Source organism: Anolis carolinensis, chromosome 5 (assembly GCF_035594765.1).
Source record: "Anolis carolinensis isolate JA03-04 chromosome 5, rAnoCar3.1.pri, whole genome shotgun sequence".
NCBI classification, from domain to species: domain Eukaryota; kingdom Metazoa; phylum Chordata; class Lepidosauria; order Squamata; family Dactyloidae; genus Anolis; species Anolis carolinensis.
The window spans coordinates 27,880,712-27,894,592 of NC_085845.1; the positions used below are offsets into that span (position 1 = coordinate 27,880,712).

At 38.1% G+C, this 13,881-nt stretch overlaps 1 long non-coding RNA gene across 1 annotated transcript in view; it reads left to right on the forward strand.

Moving 5' to 3' along the window:
* The window catches only part of LOC103280415 (uncharacterized), a 52,374-nt gene extending 39,239 nt beyond the window's left edge, over positions 1-13,135 (forward strand). Inside the window, exons 2-3 of the long non-coding RNA XR_010006778.1 lie at positions 6,111-6,182; positions 11,423-13,135. This is a non-coding gene — a long non-coding RNA (uncharacterized LOC103280415). The remainder of the gene's footprint in view (positions 1-6,110; positions 6,183-11,422) is intronic.
* The last annotated feature ends 746 nt before the right edge of the window (positions 13,136-13,881 follow it).

The window sequence follows — 13,881 nt, forward strand, 5'->3', positions numbered from 1 at the left end:
GTTCAAAGGAGAATTCCAGTATGAACCCCATGCCCATAGGACTGGTACTTTGGTTTTACCTACCTGCATCTGACAAAATTTGTCCTCTGTAGGAATCATCTAGGTTTTCCAGGTGATTGTACAGTATGCTTCTGCTGGATGTTACTATAGAGTCATTGTGGAGGACCTAGCAAATTTCTAGAAAGGAAGTCTCTCTGGGAATTTTCTAGGTCCTCCAGGGCAGCTTTATGGTATTTATTTATGTATCATGTCAGAAGAGAATTGAGGGTACAGTTACAATGTATTTTTAAAAACACAAACAAAGTTAAAACTTGACATTATATTAGATTTCCTTGGACCGAAAGCTGGTCACTTGGAGTGCCCCTGGTGTCGCTGTGAGAAGGTCCTTTATGGTGCATGTGGCAAAGCTCAGACTGCATTGCAGTAAGTGGTCTTTGGTTTGCTCTTCTCCACACTCACATGTCGTGGAGAAGAGCAAACCACAGACCACTTACTGTAAACTTTATGGTAATATCTGGTGGAAGTTGTTCATTTCAATACAATTCAATTTTATCCACGGTTTTCTGTTTCCATGGTACATTCAGAAATGTATTCTCTGTGGATATGAAGGCTGTACTATAATGAAATTTACCTGTGCATTGGCTTACCATTCAACAATTGATAGGTCTAGTCTGCTTGACAGCTGGCAGAAGTGAGTAGATTTTATTTATTTTAATTGGGTTAAGGATGTTTGTGAGATATCTTCTGGGAAACCTAATTCACTTCAAGTTTCCCAAATCACCAGAATTCTGGGAATATATATGAGCTGCCTGAATCTCTAAAGAAATATTTTTGACACATGCAGATTGCCATCTCAGTGGATCCTACCCAGGAGTTCTACTCAAAATGAAGTCCTAAAGTCTTCATTCAAGATTACTACTACATGTAAATTACAGCCTCCTTCAGGCTATAATTTATGTCAGAAAGGCAGAGCCTGGCTAATATAAATTATGTAATTAATTAATCCTTGTTGATCAAGATATGAACTGGAGACAAACTCTAGAAGAATTTCTAATGCACTTGATTTTTTTTTCTCAGAATATTTGGTGGCAGAAATCTATGGCATTGAATTTAAACATTAGGTGATATAAACTGCAATTCTATAAATGTTTGAAAATGAGCCCACTGAATAAAGTTAATTTTGTTTTTTAAGAAATATAATTGTACTTCAAATAAGTCTATAAGGATATAATTATATGCACATGTACTATGCAATGTGCCTTGGTGATAAAACAGAAGACTCATTTTCAGGTTAAAAATAGAATCATAGAGTTGGAAGAGACCTCGTGGGCCATCTAGTCCAACCCCCTGCCAAAAAGCAGGAAAATCGCATTCTAAGCACCCCCGACAGATGGCCATCCAGCCTCTTCTTTAAAGCCTCAAAGGAAGGAGCCTTCACCGCACTCTGGGGCAGAGAGTTCCACTGCTGAACAGCTCTCCCAGTTAGGAAGTTCTTCTTAATGCTCGGGTGGAATCTCCTTTCCTGTAGTTTGAAGCCATTGTTCTAGATGCATAGGGTCAGACCAGAACTTGGGAAAGTTTTTAAAGACTATAGCTAAAATGGGAAAATCTTGAAATTGCAGTCCAGATATATAATTTTTGAGCTCATAATTTAGTCCATAACATATAAAAGCACTTCTTGCCTTTATGGATTATGGTTGGAGCAATGCTATCGACAGCAGGATCCAGGATGGGCATTCTTCAGAGTCCCTTTTGGGCTCTCTCAGTGTGACAATGGTGACCAAGGATAATGTTCTGTCATTTCACTGTGTTTGGGGTGTGGATTAATTGACTGATAATTATTTAAAAATAATTTGTTAAACTAAGGGGTGGGTTTGCTAAAAACATTTCTGAGGCAAAAATATTTGGCAATATTAAGTCTTTTCAGGACTGATAGAAGTGTGGTTTCCCCAAACAGGACCCCTGACATTCCTGAGCTGGATTTTCTAGTAATAAAAGTCAAGGTATTCGGCATGAATAGGGGGAGTAAAGCAACTGCCTCAGGTAGCAGATGATCGGTGGTATCTATTCTGTTGTTCCTCCCAGCTGTTTCTGTGTCCAAGAACTCTTCCACACAACCATATAACCCAGAATATCAAGGCAAAAAATCCCACAATATCTGCTTTGAACTGGGATAGTTGAGTCCACACTGCCATATATTCCAGTTCAAAGCAGATAATGTGGGATTTTATTCAGCTGTGTGGAGGGGGCCTGTGAGTATCCTTATATATGCTTTAAATGCAATCTCCTTTTCTGAAGTAAGATTCAGACTGCATCATGTTTTCCTTCACCTCCAGCAGAAAAATATCTTGGGCTGGCCCTAATCAAGATGCTCCTCACAAATCCTAAACAGAAAAGAAAGTTCCACCTAGGCGTTAAAAACCTCTGAAAGACATTTTGTGGCAAGCACAAAAGGAAAGACCTTTTTTAAAAAAACAGTGTCTTCATATCTCTGGCATGCATTGCCAGTTGAGGTGCTCCATTACAGGCATTTAGGAAAGTCTTAAAGACACATTTGTTTTCTGTGGTTTTTGACCTCATTATTTATGGAGTTTTACTATTGGGAGGAGTTGTGTGTCTTTGTTTTTATTTATTTGTATATCTGTGTGTGCTTTATTTTGGAAACTATTTTGAGAGGTTCCTTATGCTCAAAGTAGAATTTCCAGGTCAGGCCTCTTCCTATGCCTTAATAGTTATCAGATTTTGGAGTGTGGCGGGACAGAGGAATGTTCAGCTATATTCTTATATCATGCCGCTGAACATTTCACTGACGAAAATTGGAATATGTGTAGCCAAGCACTATAAGAGCATGGCAAAACTTATTAATGAGGAAGAACACAGAACAACAAAATCTAGAAGCAACCCAAGAAATTTGCTTTTGTTTGAGTCCAATGGGAAGTATAAGATTCCATCTCCTCTTCCTTTCGCCAAGCTCCCCTGCTGAGTTAATAGAGTACAAATTATATTTGTACTTTATTTATTTATAGTATTTCTTACCCCGAAGGGGACTCAGGGCAGATCATAATGCACATATACATAGCAAACATTCAATACCATTAGACATACAACATATATATACAGAGGCAATTTAACATTCCAGCTTCCGGCTTCATGAGGGTATGCACGATTCCGGCCACAGAGGGAGCTGCCGCTTCACCGTCCACTTGCGACACCGAGTCCTTGATGGAGTACTTCCTCATTCTTCCACACACTGCTGGAAGGCTTTATGGTGTCATAAATTAGTTAAATTAGCCTCCCCGCATAAAGTGGTACCTAAATTTCCTACTCGACAGTGCAACTGTCTTTCGGGCTGTAGAGGTCAACAGCAAGCTAGACTATTTAATTTTCGGGCCCTCACTCCGACCCGTGCTGGCTTCAAACTCATGATTTCTCGGTCAGTAGTGATTTATTGCAGCTGGCTACTAACCAGCTGTGCCACAGCCCTGTCCTTTGAAGTCCATTTTCAGACATTGAAGTAAGCTGAGAACAAAGTAGGAACATGTGAGGAGACACAAAGGGGGACATTTCAAAAGCATCAAAAAAGTTGGATGACAGAGAAGTAATCAAGGTTGTTGCTGCCAAAATTGAGCCTAACAGTACTGATGTCATATTTGGACACTTCTCCCCCACAAGTCAACAAATAGCTGTCTTGGGCAGGGAATGAAATATTGTAGCTGAAAGGTGGGTTGAAAGTGAAGGAGATGTTCAATTCTGCCTGGCAGAACACTCCACACTATGTCTTCCTGCTTTCAGGTTTTGCCAAAAGGTTACAGATACAGGAGCCTTGTCTCATATCCATTTTGGCACTCATAGTTCAAAGGTAGCCTCTAAATACTTCATATAAATGTATTCATGCATTGTCAGTGCAAACCTTACAAGACTGCATGTCCTATCCACAAAGCACAGATGGCAAGACAGTGTTTTATGATAGTATTAAACAGGGAACCCACAAACAGCTTGCTATGCACCACCACATCTGGAGAATCAATTTTTTTCCCCAACACCACAAAAGGCACATTAGGCAACATGTTTATTTTCTATATTGAGAATCAGACACCCGCCAGGATATTGTGCTTTTTAATTTTTTTATCCCAAAACCCACATTTTGTTTCTGAACAGATTGCAGTAATATGAAAATGATGGAATAGGATGGCACTCTATATGGAAAATAAGACAGAATCATTCATTACTCCAAGTTATAACTGGATGGCTTTGCTTTGTTTATTTATTTTATTGAATGGGTTCACTTTCATATGCACATCACATTTTCTCATTTTTTGCTGGTAACCTAATTATTGTTAATTCCCAAAGCTCTTTTATGTTTTGTAACATCTTAAGCTCTATGAAATTCAAATGGCTTGCATTTGCATTTCAAATGATCTTACATTAAGCTACGCACAGGGAAATGTTCTCAGGCAGTCAGAATTAATTATGTCAGTTTAATATTAACAGTTAATGATGCCTACTTTGAGAGCCTGATCCTATGCTTGCTAACAAATCCTACGCGTGGCATTCAATGAGTTTTAATCCCAAGTGATGTGCATAGAACAGTGATGGGCTGTTCCTATCACTGACCCATTTTTGTCATTTCCAATGGTTCTTGTCACAACACACACCTTACCATTGAAATATTTGAAGCAAATCAATTTCCTCTCTTCCCTTCCTGCATCATCATCTCAGGGAATATTATGGTAGAGGAGGACACTTTGGCACCCTTCTGTACCATAGAGAGTCATTGCAATACCAACCAAATTTGTACTGAAGTTCAGCAGTGTGGCCCACATGGGATGCCATGATTTCTAATATGCTTCACTGACCCCTGGGTGTTACCTACCCTTCCTGTGTAATGTTGCATCCTAAAATTAAGTATTGCCAGGCCTATGGATAGCCTTTCTTCCATATGCCTTGGGGCCAATTTATGGCTTCTTTGGCAATGTGCTAGCTTGCCTGCCAACATTTAACAGATGAGACAGGTTTGTAACACTTGTACTCTGATCCTGCAGATAAGATACAGAACCTCACACACACACACACTTATGCATTGTTGAAAGCTTTATTGAGAAGGGATGTGGTCCAATGATAAAGCACATGTTATGCATTCAGAACATCCCAGATTCAGTCCTTGGCATCAACCAGTGTCTGGAAACACTGAGTCCCATAACTTACCAGCCAGCTAGTTGAGATATTCTGGGAAAGGCAGTCAAAAACAATTATCTTTTCCAACCACTGGCATCACTACCTAGAATTGGGAAAGGCAGACTGATTCCCTTAAGCAGGATTTTCAGCAAGTGTAACTACTGAACTAGAAGGAACTATCCAATGACTCATCACAAGGCAGTTTCCTAGGCCAGTTGTATTCATGTACAGCAGATCCTCTCTTCTAGCAATTTACAAAGCCAGGGGAGTGTTCTTCTTTTGAAATACAGTGGAGAAAACTGGTATATCTAACTAATAACAGTGACAGGCGGTGGTTTCCATTTCAGTAGGATGATGAAACCATGTCAAATGTTAGTTTGAACTTTAAAGGTTGTATCTGAGGTGCTGAACCGTATCTTTGATCTAAGTTTATAACCCTGGACAGCTCCTTTCAAAAATGGGTGATACCCAGGGTCCATTTACAACTCAACTGGGAGCCATCAGGTGCCACTGTATAACCCGGGGTCTCATCACACTTAAGCATTATCCCTTTTCTATCCATGTTAAATGCTGTGACTGTCTCCTGCAGAATTCTGGGACTTGCAGTTTAGGGAGGCTCAGGGCTTCTTAGGATGAGCAATTTAAAGGCTCATCCCTAATCTACAGACCCCAGAATTGTTATGTGATGTCTCTTAGGGTCCAACATGTCTATGACAACGAGAACAAAAAGGCAGCATCTTCTACCTTGGTATCAAATTAGTTATACTATTTGCTAGGACTCAACATTATGCATAAGTTTGGGTCAAAATCCGAGAATCTTCACTTTTATCTCAGTATAAGAATTCATTCTCCCCTCTCCATGGTGTATTACAGGTTATCCAAAGTCCTTCAAGTCAAGACCGTTTATTTCTTCCTCTCTCTTTTTTTTACTTCAGTGAGCTTTGAAGAACCATCTTGGTGTCCTGGCGGCAGCAGACAGCTTGAGTTCTGCAATTACAGTCCTTCAAGTGGGTTCCAAGAAGTCTGAAAAGAGAAACAAGTATCTGAAAGTGAAGAAAGCCTTCTGAATCCCCCTTCCCCTTTTATTATTATTATTATATGAGAGAGCTTTGAACTTCCATTAAATAGAGGTCTGGTTAATGTTTATGCATAAAGATTGCAAGTGGGGGAAGGCCTGTTAAGTTAATATGTTCTGGCTCCAACACCTCAACAATGCAGACATATATCCCAGAGCTTCTATGAAGCTAATGAGGAAATCCAAAGAATTGGCTGATAGAAAGAGATGATGCAAATAGAGATAAGACTGTCTCCCTTGAGGCAGGGATCTTCCAGTCCTGGAGTAATACAATTCTGCCGTGTGCTACCTACTAGTGTAAATGTTTTCTAAAAGCCTTTGTAAAAAGGTTTACAAACATCAGTCCCTGACACTTTTTTGGAACAAAACACTACACTATTGGCAAAACAGATTTTGCTCTGTAGTCTCCACTTAGGAAAAAATGTCATTTCCATGCTAAAAGTAGCACGTACTTCAAGAAACATGAGCAACCTACAGCAGCCTAACCTGCCACTTTCATTTGGTAACAATAGAACAGACGTTGATTTTTTGCCTTATCAGAAAGGCCTCTGGACTGTAAGGATTACTGGCGCCTACTGAACTTTCTCCAGGGCTTTAATGGAAAACATCTGTTGTGTTATTCAACAGCAAATCAATAAATGAAGCCAAAGTATTCACTCCTTGAGTCTCAACATTTAAAGGCACTCCCTTTCTTGGTTTTTTAAATAATTTACCTTTTCTTTGCTTGCATTTCCAGTATTCTTCCCTCTGAGGCAATAGTGTGATTTTCAGTGTGAGTGAATAGATTTCACTATGGGAAGAACTCTCCGTGACATTCCAATGGCTGCTCTTGGCTGCATAGTCAAGATTGACATTGCAGTTCTAGGCATGTCTACTCAGAAGAAAATGCCACTGAGTTCAGTGGGACATACTCTTGGATACATTAGTATAGCACAAGGATGAGATCCTACCAGAGCTTAGACCAGAATGCCAAAGCCAACAAGTCCATTAGCAATACAGTTGGGGGACAGTAGGTGTTGTCATCCAGCTCTAAATTCTGCATCTGTAAGAAATTGTATTTTATCTACTTCTGGGTTATTTTGTTTTAAAAGTGACAAAGGGCTTACAAAAGTTAAAAAGCTAGATATAAATACTTTGAAATAAATATTAAAAATTCAGTATAATCCACATATTGTTGTTATTTGCCTTCAAGTCATTTCTGACTTATGACAAACTTAAGATGACCCTTTCATGGGGTTTTCTTGGCAAGATTTGTTCAGAGGAGAGTTTGACATTGTCTTCTTCCAAGGCTGAGGGAGTGTGCCTTGACAAAAAACAAATACAGTAGAGTCTCACTTATCCAACATAAATGGGCTGGCAGAATGTTGGATAAGCGAATATGTTGGATAATAAGGAGAGATTAAGGAGAAGCCTATTAAACATCAAAATAGGTCATGATTTTACAAATTAAGCACCAAAACATCATGTAATACAACAAATTTGACAGAAAAAGTAGTTCAATAGGCAGTAATGCTACGTAGTAATTACTGTAATTATGAATTTAGCACCAAAATATCACAATGTATTGAAAACATTGACTACAAAAATACGTTGGATAATCCAGAATGTTGGATAAGCGAATATTGGATAAGTGAGACTCTACTGTAGTGGGTTTCCATGGCTGAGCAGGGATTCAAATCCTTCTCTCCAGGTTCGTCCAACATTGAAATGACTATACAGGGTTCGATTACCATATAGAGGCACAGACATCCTTAAATGTTATGGACATGTCCCAGCAAAAATCAGTGCTAAACATGACTTAAATCTCAACTCAACAGGATTGAGCAGTACTTAATTATATCCTACCTCTCTTTTAGTAAATATAAAACAGCAGAACAGATATCAGTTGTTGGCATGACCAAGCACTTGCAGAGGTCCCACATCCTAGCCGAGGCCTGGTGCTTTTAAAAGTAAACAACAACGTTATGTACTTTATCCTCTTCAATACAGGAACCTGCTCATTATTTACCTCTTGGGCTAGCCCTAAAAATGGTAATATTGAGGAGAAAGAATTGATGCCCCCTACTTATTTGTTGATCATCTCCAGCAAAGTGATAAGAGAGATGTGGAAAGGTAGAAGGAACCACAGCTTCTAGTGTGAGGAGTAATGTGAAGAGAGGAAATAGGGGTCATTACAAGTTTTTGACTCAATAGCTTACTTGCATCCTCCTTTCAGTTCATGGGTTATATTTCATATAACCCATGTATGGCATTATGAAAGAGGCTATTAAATGTTTAATTAAATGCTAAGCTTTGAACTTGTTCAAAAATAATTGTAATTATGCACACACTAGTTATTTTTGTAATTAGATTCACAGGGCTACAGCAAAACTAGTCAGAAATGGGATACAAACTATGGCAAAATGAGATGACAAGGAGAGTTAGCGGAAAGCTTGAAAGTACATGCCTACCATTGTTTTACACTGATAGCCCAAGGAAAACATTCCCTCTGGGATTTGATTCATGGTGTTGAGCTTAACAAGATGACAACCCTACTCACTGAGCCACTAGACCTACAGGAAAGGCAAAAGCACATCTTTGAAATATATCGCATATACATGTCTTAAAAGAAAAATGAATGACCACAGTCTTGAAATACCGAAATTCAGATACAGAAGTATGTAGGTAACAGCTCTGTTGCTTCTCAAGCAGACAGTAGATTAAGGAACCTACAGAGATTTTTATACAGAAGGTAGCCATTAAGTAGAGTTAAACCATTCTTAATGTCAGATATAGAAATGCTCAGTCAACATGAAGACATGCTTTTGTTATGTTGTGCACCATTTCCCTTGAAAAAAATAATTCAGGACATATTTCTTTACTAGCTTTTTTTACTGGAAAGGAACATCAGGAAGGAAGAAACAAACAAACAAACAAACAAACAGGGCTAAACAAACAGAACATGCATTCTGAGTCCTTCCCAAATATTATCATCAAACTTACATATTCATTCACAGTTATGGTGTCATATTAAGAGTAGAGATTGAAAACATCTGGCTTCATATTGCATAATCTCATAAAATTGCTTAATGGCACAGATGCTGAAGTATCGTGATTTGCCAAGCTCAAGCTCCTCTGCTTTGGAACGTGAAAGGGTTTCAAAGTTTGCTCCTCATAATCATATACAGGGAAAGAACCTATATGATCTTTTTAAAGAAATCAGTCCAACAGTCTTTGGGCAAATACAGAGACCTGTTATCATAATGTGGAATCCATGTAACTGCAAAGTAGCAGCAAGAAGAAGATAATGATGAAGAAGAATTTTATTCATTTATTACTTGCCTCTTCCTGTGAATTGAGGCGTGGAGCAACAAATAACATCAGTTAAAAGAGCATATAAAACTAATACATATTCAAATCCATCGATTATAATGTGGTTTGGAGATGGTACCTCACACCAATTAGATTAAATCAAATTGATAAGAAATACTCTAAGCAATGCTGGAGGGGCTGTCAGGAAATCGGTACATATATACATATGTGGTGGTCCTGTAAATATGTTCAAAAAATTTGGGAGAACGTTTTTAAAGAAATAAAGGGAATCACCAAAACAGAAATAATAGGAACGCCTGAAATAGCACTGTTGTCATTTATGGATAATATTCAAATATCAAAAGAGTTAAAGGAACTAATCGCCAACTTGGTAACAGCAGCAAGATTGTTAACAGCCAAAAAATGGAAAGGAAGTGAGGAGTGCCAGTTGGAAGAATGGTATAAGGAGATTTGGGATATTGTGATAAATGATAAATTGACATGTAATATTAAAATTAAAAGAGGGTTATTAAAAAAGGATGATTTTGGGAAGATATGGGGATAATTTATAGAGTTTGTATACGTAGAAGGAAAGGGGGGAAAACCTGTAAAAGAAACAATGGAATTTTGGAAATAAATATTGTAATTGGCTGGTCTGGGGTGAAGGGATAGCACTAGGTGAAGGGTAATAAAAGGTAAATAATATGAGTATGTAATATAGTTAGAGAGTGAAAAAACCATAGGAGCTATGATATACATAACTCTGTATTGCAAATTTGTTAAAGAATGTATAAATTTTAAGTACTGAATATGTAAAATTCAATAAAAAATTTAAAAAATTTAAAAAAACAAAAAAAATCCATCGATAAATACGTCAAAATCAAAATTGAAAATTAATCTGGATAGAACATTTGTAATCTGTATTATTCTGTCAAGACCTAAGATGGTAATAGACCACAAAGTAGTCCTTGAGGACCTAGAGCAGTGGTTCTCAACCTGGGGTTCCCAGGTGTTATTGGCCTTCAACTCCCAGAAACTGGCTGGGATTTCTGGGAGTTATAGACCAAAAACATCTGGGGAGCCCAGGTTGAGAACCACTGACCTAGAGATTTCTAGAGAAATTCTATTTCAAGTTTTTAAAAAGTATTTTATCTGTGTTTTTTTCCCACTTTTGAGGGGTCCTGTACCTACTCATAAATGAATCATATTTGATCTGCATGAGATGGGTCCTGTTTCGAAATGGACAATTTCCAAATCTCTCTGATCAGCCCAATTCAGCTGTGGGTTTAAGATGTGCCTAAATCCAAAGCATGCCCCCTTCTTAATGTCTTTTAAGATACCTCCCTCCCTCACATTCTGTTCTTATTGTGCATTTCCTCTTCCCACTGTTTTGTTTAAAGCAGGTGGTACCCAAGCAGCTTGTGGTTCACAAACATTGACTGTGGAGCTCTCTTGGGTGGCCTGTCTGCTGCTTCTGACATGGAAAAATCCCAAAGACCAGTTCCATGTGGGTCAACACTTGCCTGGACAGTGAGACAGCGGAAATGAGTAATACAGCAATCGAAGCATTTTTTTTCATTGCAAGCATCTGTTCTACACGTGTGTAACAGATTGTCTTTGTCTCTTGTCCAGCAACATGTGTGTGAACTCAGCTTCCCCCTGAGAATGAAAGGATACAGGAGGAATCAGTGTAAAGATTTGTAGGAGGAAAATAAAAGATCACAACTTGTCAAAATATAGCTGATTCTAACCTTGAAACGTTGCCCTCATGCAGACAATTATAGCAGACAGAGAGTTGTAATGCTAATACTCGTTTATTACTCCTGGTTGTGTCTTTTAGCTGTTTGAGTGATAGAGAAATATCATCACTCTCTCTTTCAGGTAGTCCTGTGTGAAGCTGCTCAGCATTTCCTTCTCTAAAAGGGTGAAGCAAACTTCAGCTGAAGAGCTCAAAGAAAACTGGGATGCAGCCCGTAACAGCCTTTGCCAAACGAAACTTGTTCATCTTTAGGGTGCCATGGGGCTCTTTGTTGTTTAGACAAAATACAATTTCTTTGGTTCCAGTCCCCAGCATGTCATTTGAATGCTTGAGATAGATCAATGCAAAATAATATAACCTCGGGGTCCTATTTGCCCAGGAATTCTATTCCTAAGTAGAAACAGCTTGAGCTCTCTCCCTAAACTTCCATATGTCTGCCATGACAGAAGAAATCTGAGTGTGAATAAGGAAAAGCACGGCTACAATAACCAGCAGCTGCTGGCAATATTGCCCACATTTTCCCCCTCCACTTCAAATAACACTTTTGTATTTTAAAACTCCACAACAAACTAAAAACATCATGCTACCAACAGCAGGCACAAGATTCAATAAAACATGCTTTGGTTTTTAACACTGCAGTCTCTATCTCTCTCCTTTTCACTTCTATAGAACTTGTTCATCCCATCCATCCCAAAAAAAAAAAAATCTCATAACATTTAGTAACATTTTAAGGGAGCGTGCTATTGTAGGAAAGGGATGCCACACTCGTACCTTATTTGTGCAGTTTTTATCGGTATTTGGTTGGCCACATGGTGGATTAGACAATTGGTTTGACCCAGCATGTCACATCTTCTTTTAATATGTGCTTTCTTTTATTATATTATATTATATTATATTATATTATATTATATTATATTATATTATATTATATTATTATATTATGTGGGGGTCCCAGGTTCAAATGCTGGGAGCGGAATGAGCGCCCACTGTTAGCCCCAGCTCCTGCCAACCTAGCAGTTCGAAAACATGCCAATGTGAGTAGATAAATAGGCAGGAAGGTAACGGCGCTCCATGCCGTCATGCTGGCCACATGACCTTGGAGGTGTCTATGGACAACACCGGCTCTTCGGCTTAGAAATGGAGATGAGCACCAACTCCCAGAGTTGGTCACGACTGGACTTAACGTCAGGGGAATCCTTTACCTTACCTTATTATATTATATTATATCGTAAATACCACCACACACACACACACACACACACACACACACACACACACACACACACACATATATATATATATATATATATATATATATATATATATATATAAAATCTTGAAGCTGTTAAACCTCAACAATAATCAATTCATTATAAAAAAAACTGATTCACAGGCCTGTAACACTGAGAGTCATAAAAACCATATTTTATGGGAATCTGGCATTCTGAATCCAAAATTCTGAATCAGATTTGCTCTAACACATACATTTTTTTTTTCCACAACTTGTTTTTGGTAATTTTATTTTGTAACATGTGATTGAGTAAAGATTTCTTTGGGGAGTAAACAGTAAGAAAAGAGGTTAATGTTTTCTAATAGACTTTCAAAATACTTTAATTCATTGATAGAAGCACAGAAACATTTTCAAAAGCATTAAAAGAAATCACACTGGAAGATCAGCACCTGTACTTAATAAAAATTGAGTAACAAACAAGTATGTAAACTTGTACAACAATTTTATTGTCTTTTTTGAATTCAGCACCCCATAATGGATTAAAAACAAGTACAATATTGAAATAAGTATTTTTTTTTTCTTTTTCCATCTTGTGTTACTTAAGGTGTCAGCTTTGGATCCCATGCTGGGAAAAGGTTGAGATAAAATTAATCTAAATAAACAAACAATTTTTTCAGTGTTTCAGCGTGAAAATATTAATGTCTTCTTTCAGGGTAACAATTTGGAGATTGATTTGCAGAAATTTTTAAAAGATAGACTCCAAAATGTAAGCTAACAAATGATTGTGTTAATTTACAAATTATTTTTCCACTGAAGAAGTTGATATAAATATTTGAAGACTAAACTGCAGGCTGCTTTGAGAAATCCCTTACACATCCTGAAATTCATCGCCACCCAGTATCCCCGTTATTTTGTATGCAACATGGGAAGCCTCCTGTGTTGCTGGCACTGCCTCCTGTGATGCTTAGATCTCTCTTCAGACATGGAACCCCGACAGAAGTAAATCAACATCATATGATGGAATCTGGCAGGCTCCTTACCTGAAGAAAGGTCCAAGTGTCATAGGATGGGCAATGTTGCCTGTCTGATGAAGTCCTTAAACAGTCTGAAATTCACCTTAAAGAATACCATCAGTTGATATCACAGCAGACAAAACTGTACAAAGCAGTGTTTCAAGCACCCCAAGTGAGTTAAAAGTAACTGAGTATCGTTAACACTGGTTAGTATTTGATGGGATATGGCGAATACCATGTGTTGTAGGTTATATGTCAAAGGAAAGCAATGGCAAACCACCTCGAGTATTCCTTGCCTAAGAAAACTCTCTAAATGCATGGGGTCATCATAAGTCAA